Source organism: Corvus moneduloides, chromosome 1, assembly GCF_009650955.1.
Source record: "Corvus moneduloides isolate bCorMon1 chromosome 1, bCorMon1.pri, whole genome shotgun sequence".
Lineage (NCBI taxonomy): Eukaryota > Metazoa > Chordata > Aves > Passeriformes > Corvidae > Corvus > Corvus moneduloides.
Genome location: NC_045476.1, coordinates 54830174 through 54844801, shown reverse-complemented (window position 1 = coordinate 54844801; position 14628 = coordinate 54830174). Strand labels below are relative to the sequence as shown.

The window sequence follows — 14628 nt, the reverse complement described above, 5'->3', positions numbered from 1 at the left end:
ATAATGATTTACACAAGACATAGTGGAACTACTCTGGATGAAACATTGAAAGAAACTTATAGCCTCAGTCCAGCTCTGGAATAAAAAAAACCCCAACCTTTAACAAGATTTTAAATGGGTTAAGGCAGAACTTCGTGAATCTTTTCATCCTGGAATTAGAAACAGAGATTCTATAACAGGATATGCTGATAGTATTGGTGACCTTGCATAGACTAGATTGAAATAAACATCAAAAATTTCACATTTATATGAACAAAAATTCAAATACCTTGAGGTCTATTCTTTGCTAATATATATTTCCTTTTAAAGCTGTACAGAGCCTACAATTGAATCTATAATAAGTATGCATGTATAACATGAATTAATAGCAAGAATGCATGTAAAACAAGTTAAATAAAAGCCAAGGCTGGAACACCATTTTTTTTCCTCAAATTTGCATGATCTAATAATAATCTTCTTTCCCTTAATAGTAAATCATTATTTACAATTATTTGGAATTGTGAATTTAAAAAAAATAATTCAAATTGAATTTTTAACTTATGGAAGGAGAATGTAGGAACTGTTCAAGGGAGCACAAATCTGAAGAAACTGCTTATCAGGATTTTGCTTCATTTGCAATTAGAAACAGAACCAAATTGAAAGTTGCATGTGTACCCTGTAGCTGTTGAAACAACAGTGGTTTTCAATTCTAAATGCTCTTTAACTGTACAATATCTGCTTGTATTATTGAAATACTGAGTATTCTAGAACTGCAGAAGCTTCTTTAAACATTCTTGAGGTATATTAATCAATTGTTAGCAATCCTGCTAAAAGGAGATCTTAGATTACAAGCTAGAGTATTCCTATTTGTCGATTCAGTCACAGCTTTTTTTTTTTCATGATCAGACTAGGGTTCTTCTGTGGTGACTCTATGGAATTTAAAGAGAATGAAGTACAGCCAGAGGGAGATGAAAATATCAGCCTTGGCAGGATGAGCTTATTTTTAAGCACTCTTTTATCTTTGATACTCCTCATCTCGATCATTGCTTTTCTTGGTGAAGAAAGCACTGCAACGAGGTGATGGGAAAGATGGCTTCCTTTTTGTTGCAGCAAATAAGATTTACCAGTTCTCATTCCACAGTCAAGTCTCTTCAAAGATAACTATTTCCTTTCTGACTGGGTTTTCACTTGGACTGACAGATTGCCTGTATTCCCAGTGTCAGAGCACCAACTGATGTCTGAGGTTGGAATTAATTTTAAAGATTTCCAATTAAAAGCTCAGTTTTTTTAGAATTCAAGGTGTAAAATAAAATAAAGAAATTGTTAACAACTTAACAGCCATGACACGAAATTTAAAATGATATTTTTGCTACTTTACTGTATTTTTAAATGTAGCTTGGGTAAATAATATAAAAAATACAAATTATTTATTTTACCTTAGAGGAAACTCATTGCAAAACTACTTGACTTACAGTGTCCATCAAGTGTGCAGACCTGGATAAAAAAAAGGAAAAAAGACATGAATTATCCCATAAGTGAGAAGACAAAAATGAAACTTTAGATAATATTTGATTGGTCTTATGAATTCAAAAAAGTCAGAAAGTGTTGAAATTAAAACTGCAGCTTGGGTGATTATATATACAGCCCTTATGTTCATACACTTGACATTATACTAACATAGGATTCTCTTTTTTCTTCCAAAGGCTGAACTATCTTACAGCAACACAGTACAAAAAATACAGATTTTAATAAGTAGTTTGTTCCTTAGCTGTTCATGCTGAAAGGCTGACAAATGCTTTTTGCTTAGGTGCCAAGAGTCTTCTAACCTTTCTTGAGGGGTCACAACTTAAAAATCTACTGGATCACCTCCCATGTATTAGCAATGATAAAAACTTCCTCCTATTCACTCACTGTAATTGCTCAACTCCCTATGACAGGTTTGGCAATTGCATGTTGGAAGAGTTATTTTAATGAAGAGTAGATGAGAATACGCCAAGTTTCTCAGCTGGTGTAAAATTCCATGTATTTAAATCTAGATTGGCAGCTGGAATTGGAGAACTCACTGCCAAAAGGTTATTGTTCAGTGTTTTGGAGACTGTTGGTAATCCAAAGGTAGCAGCATGAAAAGTGCTGCTTTTAACTAGTCCTTTGAACGGTTTGCAAGATCTGTTGGCAATTTTAAGTAAGGAAATGACAAAAGTGTTTAATAAATTAATGGTAACTTAATTGCAGTAAGTACACTAAAGCTGGCTAAAGTCAGGTCCTTAGGAGAGAAATGATTGTGGAGTCCTGACGGGGTCTCTGAAATAGCTGGAAAATTAATGTTTTATTAAATATATTTTGGCCTCAGTAAGAGGTCCAGATTTTGGACTGAGTGAAGAATTTGAATTACGTAATACCTCTATATTGTGTCATCCAGATATCAAACCCGGAAGAACTATTTTATTTTATATTTAATTGAGGTTGATTTGAATGTACATTTTACTTACATTCATTTCAATGTTTTCTGAAACTTCACTATTATTTTACTGATGTGTCCAGTCTAAGTTATTACATTATTTTGACTGTCACTCTGAGAGAGAAGTGCAACAAAAATAAATCTAGAACTGGAAATCATGCTTAGGGATGTTTTTATTGCTAGATCCAACACTGTAAATTGAGATGGACATTGAAAGACGGAACTCTGTGATTCAGTTCATTCGTACATTTTCTTGAAATTATAATCAATACCAGTTTCCAAGACAACTAACTATATGAGGATGGACCAGCCAATAATGAGAAACAGCTTTCTTTTTTATTGCTGTAGCACGTGGTAGAAAAAGTCTTTTTTGTTTCATGCTGTTGAGGAGACTAGCCAATTTATCACTCCAAAGAGGATCCAAAAATTATTAAAGGAGGTGTGAGCACTTCAGTTTTTTAAGAGAAGGGCAAGGACATAAGTTCATTGGGGAAAGGCAAATTCAGAAACATCAAAATGTAATTTTTAAATGCTTTTCAGTTAAATCCCAAACTTCACCTTGACTTTTTCTCAGTTGTTCCTCAGGCATCCTGACAACATGACCAGTTGGTGCTTGTGATTATATTGGCAAATGGAATAGCGGTGTGTCAATATGACTCTCCTGGGGTGAGTGGGATTGCCTTTCTGCTGTAAAATGCCTGGCACAGATAAAAGGCTTCATCCATGTACACCACTGAAAGAGTTATGATTGATCTAGGACCACAAGACTGTAGAATTATTTTGCAGACGTCAAATAAAATCTATTATGAGAAACATTGGTTCCATGAAGTCAATGGAAGCCTAAGTAAAATATTAAATCACATTGCAATATATCTGCATTTTCATATTTTGTTTTTCAGTCTGAGATTCCGAGTGCTTTGCTGTTCACTATTCCTTCCTTGAAAAAAAAAAAAAAAGTGAAACATTTACGCAGGAATCATGTTATTCCTGAACTCTGTGGTGTTGTGTTCAGTCCTTATTTTTTGGAGCTTTTTATTTTTCCTTTTTTCCCTTATCTTTTTTTCCTCATTGTGCCCATGAATGGAATAGGTATCCTTTTTGTACTATTATTACTTGAGTTTCTCTGAACCTGATACAGTATCTTCTGATCCTCTTGGGTTTTGTTTCAAATATTGTGTTAATGCAGATTCTTTTGCTATTTTTGTATTTTATTAAACTTCTCATTTGTGACATTGATTCCTGAATATTTAAAGCTCTTTCTAGATGAAAATGCTTCCCTTTGGATTTCAAGTATAAAACTATCTTTTTTTCATACTACTGAAACCTGAAAAAAATTCACATTATCCTCAACATATCATATTTGGCTTTATATTTCCCAGACCCTTAGTTCTCGGCAACCCTTTCTTTGACTTCAGTCTTTAAGTTATAGGTGTAACCCTCTTGCAGGAGAGTGTTTCTCGTTTTAAAGCATTGGCCTACCTGATGATACTCCTTGAACAAGTCTGGTACTTTTATTTGTGAATTGAGTCCTTCCAGTCACGTTCAATTCAGTTGACGTCTAAGTGCTGACATCCAATTTTCTCTGTCTTCGAAGTCTATCAAATTTCCTCTATTTTGTTGAGTGCAATGAGTGTAAAGCAAGAATGGGGATAGGGTAATATAAAAGAGACAGGATTCCTCCAAGCTACACAGAGCCAACACCAGATCGCATTTCTAACCAAACAGTAGCTGACACGGCACCAGAAAAAGTTGTAATTTCTAACACCGTGTGGTACCTTGGGATTAGTGCATTAGTAAGAGTGTTCCTGCTGGTTCCACAAATATCTCCTGTCTTTCTCTCTGAGAATTTTCTGCGACTGCGAGAGGGAAGAGGAAAGAGGAAAGGGCAGGGATTGAAAATTGCTTTTCTGGGTTACCTTGCAATAGCTGTAAATATTTCTTCTAAATCCTCAATAAAGTTATATCAGTATAGGTTCCATTATGGCATTCAGTTTAGGTAAAGTGAGAAGACTTGAAGTTTTTGTACTTTATAAGCCTTGTTGTATGAGGGAAACTGTATTTTTGGCTATCTTTGGAAAGAAGGGTGGCTGGTTGGTTTAAATACATGCTAGAGTAATGAGGTGGTCCAAAGTGGCCCCAGCTCCAATGACAAGGCTCTGCCAAGCATGAAGCAGACAAACATGCCCATGTTTACTAATACTGAAGTGTTGGATGCTGTTGCTTGCTGCCTTGTAGCATCAATTAAGATCAGAGGCACTTCCTTCTGGTTAATTTGCTGTGGGTGTAAGAAAATGTCTATATGTTCCTTGTCCACCAGTGTATCTTGCTCTTCAACAAAAAGCAGGAGGAAATGACATATGTTGGCATATCCCATTTGGAACATCAGAAAAATATTAGTCATATGAGCAATTTTCTGAATAACATGACTTCAAAGGAAAAGTGACAATATAGACTAAAACGACAGTTTCTATCCAGAAAATTGTGAAATTTCTGTTTAATGATAAGCCAGAAAACCAGAGAGAAAATACCCTTAAAAGTAGTTATGAGTATATGAAAGAAAATATAAGACAGAGCAAGAAAGCATCTGTAAGAGAAAATATGTAAAGACCTCTGAGAAAAAAGACAAGTTCATGTACTTTGTATTTACAACCATGCTGATGAATACAGCATGTGGAAAATTATGGTTTTGCAAATGACTATGACCTTGATAAATAATTAGATTTCTAGAAAATGGTTTTTTCTTTTAATTTAAAAGGAAAAAAAAATCCCCTTCCGGGCAAAATGCACTTTTCAGAAATGTAGCAAATTTAGTGGCAAAAGTGCTTTTTCCAAGCTCTCTCTGGGTCTTTTGCCCACTCAACCTATTGCTCCCATGAAAAAGACAACCACTCCAATTCATCTCTCTGGGCATTTTTAAATCAGATTTACCTTCCCTTCTTCCCTACATCTCACTGTTGTAAGAACTGAAAACTACTTTACACTTCTTGCATATTCATTTGTGGCAACATAAGCAGATTGTTGACATTGCAAACTAAGCTGTTGTATAATCAATAAATTAAATATTAGGTAGCGTATTTTATTCATTCCTGCTGTATGTCCTGCTGTGTAATCTGAAAAGCTTTTCTAAAGGTTTTTTTCATAAACAAGGAGTGTAGATTTTGGACCTAGAGACAAACTCATTCTCTAGAGCCCTCTTCTTTTAATTTATTCAAAACGCCAGTATTTCCTTCTTTTCCCCATTTCCACTATTCCTGTGGAATGTCAGTAAAATAGGTACAAGGCTTTCCTTTCTCTTATGCTATTCTTAGAGGGCTAAGTAATTTTAAAAATTTCAAGTACCTTAAAATACACTGAAATGTAGAATATACTCAAAATAATGTGCTTTTTTGTAGATGCAAGAAATTCCTTGGAAACTATGTCATGTTACCATTGATTTTGTGAGTTCTATGAATGCGACACATTGAGGCAAATTTTTATCTCTGTATTTCTGATACTATAGCACTTATTTTTGTTTTCTTATGAGCAATCTTACTACTATATAATAAGGTTACTGGGAGGAGTGAAGTCTTTTAGTAGTATATTACGATAACATTTTAGGCCAAGTCTTTTATAATAAAATACTGCTGAAAGAAAATACTTAGTAGAAAGGCAAAACTGATAATTACTTTGTTATAGGAGATACTGTAGTATATTCAGCCTTGATAGGAATGTAATATGTTTTCTAAACAATTATACAAATTTTAAAACAGAAAACTTAAAGTACCCCCAAATGTGATTATTATACTTATCACAAAGAATCTTCTAATGATTTACCTTTTTTTTCTTCCATAAAATACAGTAATGAGCACTCAATTGATTTTTCTGGTAGAAACATGTTACACCATGAAAGCAAAATGATATCTTAAACTATACTTGATGGTAAAATTTGGCAGTGTGAATGCATACGCCAGTACCATTTCCCATACAAGTTACAATGGCTTTGATAGAAAAATAATTGGCTTAAAATGGTGGGATTCCTTATTTATAGCATTTTGCTTTCTCAGTGTTGGAGATACTATTTTAAGTTATTCTGTGTTTTATTTTAAACTCTACCTTTGCAAATTAAACCTCTGCTTCCTCCTTCTCATATATCATCTTCGGTTGTGCAGCTCTTGGAAGCCACATCAATCCTTTAGCTAACAACTGGAATTTAGTAAATAAATTGGTCACAAGAATGGCATGTTACCAACCAGTTTTACTTGAGATCTTAGAAATAACTAAAAGGTAGAAAAACAATTATTTTTTTTTCATCATGTAAGTGTTTTCACAAGAGTCTAAGAAGACAGAGGAATATTTAATAGAAAATGCAGATTTTCTAACTCTGCTTTTCAGCATGAAAGTGTTCTGTATCCTGCTATTGCAGGTATTAACTTGGCCTATGTTTCCATAGAAGGCTTTATATTTGCATACTTTCCCTTTATATTTGCAAACTTGCCTTTTAAGGTAACCGCTTTAAACCTATACTCATTTGAGAGATGTTTATACCCATGATTTTTGAACAAGCTTATTTACCATAATCTTTAGCCAATTCCTTTACCTATTACCACTGAACTTTGATTTTCACTGAGTTTTGAATATGGACATGAATGTGCATAGTACATGTGTATATGCTTTTGTCTGTTTTACAAGAAGTTGGATAATTTTAATTGACTATGCTATTAAATTTTAAGTGAATTCTGGAAAACACAAAGTAATACTTCTTCTCATAGTTTTCCTGGTTGTTAACTTTTCTTTACTTTGGTCCTTTTTGTGCTAGTTCAGAGACTGACTGAGGCATATTGTAGATCAAATGTTGAAGAGTCCTTATAATTACATTGAAACCACCTTTCTCAATAATAAAAATAGAAGGATGAGCAGATATTTTAGACAATATTTCATATGCTTTTTGACTGCTTAAGATCTTACAGTTCCAGCTGTAATAGAATTCAGGAAACTTACATGACGGATGCCAAAATAATTATTCATTTAAAAAGGAACCCACAAATAATGGCCTTAGGCTCTTAAAATGTCTTTAAAAGCAAGCAAGCAAGCAAGCAAGCAAGCAGGAAAGAAAGAAAGAAAGAAAGAAAGAAAGAAAGAAAGAAGAAAGAAAGAAAGAAAAGAAAGAAAAAGAAAGAAACAAAGGAAGAAAGAAAGAGAAAGAAAGAAAGAAAGAAAAGAAAGAAAGAAAGAGAGAAAGAAAGAAAGAAAAGAAAGAAAAAGAAAGAAACAAAGGAAGAAAGAAAGAGAAAGAAAGAAAGAAAGAAAGAAAGAAAGAAAGAAAGAAAGAAAGAAAGAAAGAAAGAAAGAAAGAAAGAAAGAAAAAGAAAGGAAGAGAAAGAAAGAGGAAGAAAGAAAACTGTTGGTGCTTCTGAAACTTCTTTCAGTGGTACTTAGATACTTCTACAATTATAATACTTAAAATTGCTAGCTTTATAAATGGTTTTTACATGGCTGCATCCATGGAAGACTTTGACCCTTTAAATATTTTAGCATGTGATTAAGTTCAAAACCATGTGCAAATCCCGGTGACATGACCATGATTTGCAGTACTGAGGACTTTCTATTGATATGGTACCTTTTGCCCCTTGAAGAAATAAAGAAAAATATATTTTTTATCTCCAAAAAGTAAGTAAGGTAACTATAAAATAAAAGTAAGGACAGGAATATTGACTGTGCTTAACAAAGAAATAGAGAAGAAATACAATTACTAAAAAGATATAAAAAGAAAATCTATAAGGATAAAAGAAAATATATGAAAATAAAAGATAAAACTTCTATAAAATATATGTCTTAGAAACTAATGCAGACAAAATTGGCAGAATTTAGGTATGCCTTGGAGGATAAATCCAGGACAAAACTGATGGTCAGATGACAGTCGTCAAGGAGTTTTGGGGGGAATGTTCTCAAGTTTGGCCTGGATGAACTTGGGCTGACAGCAGAACTGGCACAAAGAAATGTCGTGAAAGTAAACCAAAATATTAGTCTGAGACACTATTATAAAATCAATTGATGCAGAAAAAAGTATTATCTGAGAGTTGTACAGAAATTCTATGTAGCTTTCTGTGAGAATAGACATTACTTGATACTGTGTTACATTAAAACATATGTGCAAACAACACATAAAAATAATAGATACTGTAAGTTCCACATGCTTTCTGATCTGTTCTTATCAGGGAACATTCAACAACTTACTTTAACTTGTGTAATTTTAAGGTAGGACAACACAGAGATTGTTTGGTACAGTATTTTATTTGCAGGATGTGAAACTGAGAAACTGTAGGCAGACCCACATTCTTTCCAACAACAGCCTGGGTCTCCCTTTGGTGGTTAAATCCCCACTATAATATTATTAATGCATTGTATATATCTATATTCTTGCAAAATACAAGTCTGGTATAACTGAAGAAATAATAGTGCTTTTGTAGTTTGTTTGGGTTTTTTTCCTACTTGTTGAAGTTATGGAATTTAGACTCTTCTGCATTTTCTCTAAAGGTTTTTCACGAGTCAACTGGGTAATTTATTCAAGTCTTTTACCAGCTTTTAGTTGATTCATCTGTGAAGTGGGTAAAGAAATGCCTGCTTTATGGGGACTATGGAATCAGAAACAGCTATACTGATTTATACCAGCTGAAGATATGAGCCTTTCCATTTTTCAGTGTTCTCAAAGTACTTCGAGATCATTGGATCAAAACACTGGAGGATTTCAGGGAAAGAGCAAATAATTTATGTGACTAAGCCATTCCAATCTACAGTTTTAGAACAGCATGGATTACTTTTCTCAGTTGCATTAATTATTGTCTTGGGCTGGTATTCCTACTTGTTTCCTTTTTAAATTGCCAACACAGCAAAGGAATTGTAGCTATTTGCATAAGTTTAGCTTTCTTTGGAGATTTCCAGCTCTGTGTGGTGGTGCTTGGAGAGTCATTTCTGCGTTGGGTACTTCTCTGCAATCTCTTCTGGGAGAACAAATGTTTGGTAGCATCCTAGCCATGTGCTTTGAATGTACAAAAATAGAATGGAAGAATAAAAGGAACAGAGTCCCTTGGTAGAATCGCTTTAATGTCTTGCATCTGATGTTCAGATTGGTGGGGAGGGGAGGATCACATGCCTGATGTTTTCTCTAGAACTACACCCAACTGGAAGCCATCCCTTGGCTTCTCTGTGGACAGCAGCATACCCAAATGGAACATATTAATTCTTTGGGGAAATCTCCTTAGTTGGACAAAAAGAAATCTTTTCAGCTTCCCAGATACATGCTCTGTTCCCAGTACCGTTACACTGAAAGAGGAATCTGCATTACGTTGGTCTGGAAGACACAGTTCCACTGTAACTGCAAGGTTTATCGTGGATAAATAACTTCTGCGGTGCAGCTGCTCAAGCTTTCAAGTTTTGACATGTTTATTAATGAAAATGAATGAGAAAAGAAAGAAATAGTCAGCCAGGCAAGATGCCCCTGTAACTCTGCTGTCATCATTAGGTGAATATGGTATACCAAATGTTTATGCTTCTATATGATTCAAGATCACAGAAAATAAATATCACTTTTATGTGTTTTATTTTCTTTGGAGAAGGAAGTGGAGGAGAATGTGAGTCATAGTGGAAGAATAAAATCTATTTCTTTTCCGACAAAAGCTGCTTATTTTGTCAGAGAAGGATCCTAGCATTAACTTTGGTTTGCAGATAAGCTCTGGAGCCTGACTGGCTTCAAACAGAAGTGATGGCCTGCCAGTCCCCAGTCTGTACCTGTCTGGTGACCCGTGGTCAGAAGCCAAATCATATTTCTTACTCCTGCTGGGCGTAAGATAATCAGTGTTCCTAGCAGGGTCTGAATGCAGGCTGCCGGTGCACCCTTGCAGGATTTCTGGTGAGCAGAGTTTTGACCCTTCGCACCGTAACAAATCCTGCCAGCTGCAGCTTGACTTCTGAGCATAGGGCTGGTCTGAGGAATCTGGGAAGGTTAACATGAATATGTATTAGTGTATGACCAGTGCTTCAAAAAAAAAACAACCCACCCTGTTTTCTGTTATGATCAGATTCAGAAGATTCTCTTCTTAGGCAGCTGAGAAGGGAAGTGACATGGTTATGGGAGCTCCTGAGGAGGTAGTCAGTGGATGATTTCTCCTTTTTACACCTTGCTGTGCCCTCCAGAGTGTAGATGAGATAGAAGAGGTGCAAGATACAGGGTCTGATGATTCTCTGCTCCCAAGAGATAGTGAAGGATCAGGAGCTGTCATTGCCTGTCCAACCATCCTGAGGTAGGAAAAGATTGTTTACAAGGCAGAAGTGATCTTCATGTTGCTTTGTGTAGGCTGTCTTTACAACTGCCAACCTCAAAACATTTGTTGTCCCTGCCTATGACAGGAGAAGTGGACTAGATGACCTTTAAAGGTCCCTTCCAACCCAAACTATTCTATGGTTCTATGATTCTGTGATTTTTCTAAAGACAGATATTCATATGAAGGTGCTAAAGCCTGAGGGGTGACAAATGACAAAAGGTTTTATGTATGTCATGGTGAAATTGAGACTATATTTAAAAATGTGTGTGTATGTCATTCCTTATAGAACTCATAAGATATGAAAGTATCCATCATTTTTGTGAAAGAATTGTCGTGGGTGTTTTGTGCCACAAAGCAGTTACTGCCAAGGCTAGACAAACATTAGAGATGTCCTACCTACATAAACTCCAAGCCAAAATGCTATGATGTTTTCCAGACATTAAGCTGCTCTTTTCTGAGCAGAGATCTCATAGCATTTATTCAAAAGAGTAACCACCTAAATGCCTGTAGATTAATGTAGAATACTGGATTAGAGATTTAGGAACCAAAGGTCTATATGGTCTCTGAGACTTGTGGCTGTCATCTTTTTGAAAGACCATATAGTAGTCTTGACTGCTGTAACAAGGACCACGGAAACTCTGAGAACTTTAAGAAAAGAGTCAAGCTTGCTATCCCAGTAAACACATTATTTTTTTGCTATTTTTCCTTGATATCTTTCAAAAAGAAAAATCCTTAGAAGTTCTTCAGTATTAAATCGAGAACAGTATAAGACGGATGAGCTCTGACATTCCACTTCCCTCAATATTATGGAGGATGAAAAAGAAATGAACAACCCAGGCCATATAGGTTAGCTCTTCTGATACACTGTATACGAGTAGCAGCAGCAGAGTTCTATCTTAGTTTGTGAGACAGTATCATAGCAAAAGTAGGATGTTATTCTTCTGGCGAAATGCAACAGACACTGTGTACATTTTTAAAAGGAAAAATCCTTCCTTTCAGAAAAACCCTCTTAGCTGTTATTTTGGTAATGTGAATTCAGGTAATACTGAAAGCAGTAACAGAACACTGAGCTCTAAATGCCACCTCCGGTTATTAGCATTACAGTGTTCTCCTTTCTTTAGCTGAGATTCCTATATATCATTTCTGTAGAGATTTATGAATGTGCTACTATTTCCTGTTCAGCACTCTTAAAGCTGGTGTTAATACCTATTCCTGGTTCTTTTTGTCGAAAGACCTTGCTTTCAGTATTTAATAATTTGCCTATTCCTACTCAGTATGCCTGGCAGTTTTAATGTCAGACATACTTATTTGCCAAAAAGTTTGAATAAACTGTGTCTAAACAATTTTTGCTCCTTCTGTGAATGAGATTAAGGGTCGAATGCATTGTTTTGCCCAAGTTATTAAAAAATGTGCTGACATCTTTACGCTTTAGAGCAAGGTCTTGAAATGTGGTAAAAGTGGTAGATTTTCCCAATGTTCCAAATTATAAGATGCTCAAAAATTTCTTTGTGTGTTAGGCTGGTTAGGCTTGTTACTTCTTAGCAACTTGAGTTTCCAGAGCTTCTCTCTGCACTGAACACACTCCATCCTCTGACTCTTGAGCTTAGTCTGTGCTGTACTCTGTGGTGTTGCCACTTTGTTTGACATGAAGAAATAAAAAGCAGAGCCTGACTTGAATTTGAGGAAATGTGAACAGAGAGGAGGAGGGTAAAAGCTCAAGTGGCTGCAGATAGGGAGGGTTCTTCACAGGATCCCTCCTTCTTTCAGTGTGTAAGATGTATGGTGCTATGGGGACAGATGAAGATTGTGCATCAGCCACAGTCCTCATCAGTAATCAGGATCCATACCACATGTGTTGCAGTCGTGGGGAAGTTTGGGAAGTATGTGTTGCTTCAGACAATGAATTTGTAATTAGAGTATCAGAAGGTATGTACATAAGATAAGATGTAGTTGCATAGGAGACCTTTATTCCTGATATTGTTCCCTAACTTTGTGGAGATTAGCTTGCAAAAGTTCAGTCACTGTAGTGTCTAATGTAAATATTCATATGTGTACTTTGTGTGTTAGAGAGTTTTACATCGTGGAACAACAGGAAAAAATACCTAGAGGAGAAGTAATTGACCTCCTGCCTCCAAACCATGTCAAGTCAAACCTGTAGCAAGCTTGGTGGATATTTTGGTGGTTTTACCTATTATAAAAAACTCCAAGACATAGACAGTCTCCAATTTTCTTTTAAAATTTATTTATATTATTATTTATTTTTACTACTTAAAAGCTTGTTCCAGTGTCTGAACTACAGGTTTCCTGCTGCAGCTGCTTCAGGTCCTGTCCACAGGGTAAAGAACAGGTTATTTCTTTCCTCTTGCAACAACTTATGTATTTGTGGACTTTTATCATGTATGCTCCCATGTCATGCAAATCAAATAATTATACCTATATTATTCATCCACTTAAGTTATGTTTTTTAGAAGTTTTTTCTTTGCCTTTGATTTCTCCAGTTGGTCTAGGTCCTTCTTGAAGTGCAGTGCTCAATACTGGAATCCATATTTCAGCAGAGGCCTACTAATGACATTTAAAAAAAGGAATATTTCTCAACTTATATCACTTTGTCTGCAGATATTTGTGGTGCAGTTTCAGCAAAATCATAAAAAAAATTTTAAGCAGCCTCTATACTTTTTTAATAAATGTAAAACTGTATTCATTGAAATGCTGTATGCCCTGACAAAGACTTTTTGCTTCATCTGAATAGTGTTTGCATAAGTAAAAGGAATATTTTCCTAATATTAAAATTGCCTTTTAGGAACAAAAAAACAAAAGAAAGTTTATAAATGAAAAGATCAGAAACTAAACTGAAGAAAAACCTAGAGAATTGTTAATATCATTAATGTGTCTTTTTTTTCCACATAAAACCTAAACCTTTCAAGAAAATATGATTTCTTTGGACTAAGGTGTTTATAAAATAAATTAATAAACATTGAACTAAAACAAATACCATTACACATGCACAAAATTAATCTTTGCATTATGACCAGTATAGACCAATTGGGATTTTCTTGATTTACTTTATCTGTGATGGAACATTCATATGTGTATTTGCCTTTTAATGTTAGCGATGTCCCCCTGGTTTAGCACAGCTCAGTGTTTGTCAAACCAGTGCAAAAGCCATCCTTACGCCTTCCCTTTGGAGTCAGCCTGAAAGAACACACCTGCAAGTGCAGAATACAGGGGCTAGTCTTCTCCTTCAATGCATCTTTCATGCTTTGAGATTGGAGAAGGGCAAAATCAAGGCAATAAAATATCCACACAAGTTTGTCAAGGAAGGGGTTAAAAAAGTGGAATATCTGTGACTGTAAAGGGCTGAATTATCTTCCTGACACCAGCAGGGGTTGCTGTCACTAGTTTGTGGTTGTCACATTCCTGTTATGCTTGACCTTGGAAAGGCTTGACAACATAGTCTGGATTTGATTAAGGGAATTTCATGTTTTTCCTTTGCTAGAGTCACCCCCCACCTCGACAAACATTTAAAAATGTTAAGAAGTAAAAAAAAAAAAAAGTTTGGAAAGCAAACATTTTCCCAAAAGAAATTTATAGTTCAAATTTACACCAAGTTCGCACTAACTGGAGCAGTCCGGGTTTCCAGTCAGGCTTTGAGAGTTCTCTGTAAACCATTAGTCACTTCCCTGGAAGAGGCAGCTTTTTATAGGCAGCAGGATAAAACAGACACAGATGTGTAAGTAATATTAGAGGCTTTCACATGTACCTGCCTTTTCTTTCTTAGTCATAGACAAGAAAAAAGAGTGATTATAGAAAGAAATTGATTGAAGCCTTGGACTTGAACAGCTACCATGGAGGCTGATTTAACTAAAATAAAATATATTGTGTTGTGGTTTTTTC

General features: G+C 35.2%; 1 protein-coding gene across 14 annotated transcripts in view; it reads left to right on the top strand.

Annotated features, from left to right (window-relative positions):
* HDAC9 (histone deacetylase 9) overlaps positions 1-14628 on the top strand; it is a 462820-nt gene that overhangs the window by 386644 nt on the left and 61548 nt on the right. The window lies entirely within an intron of this gene.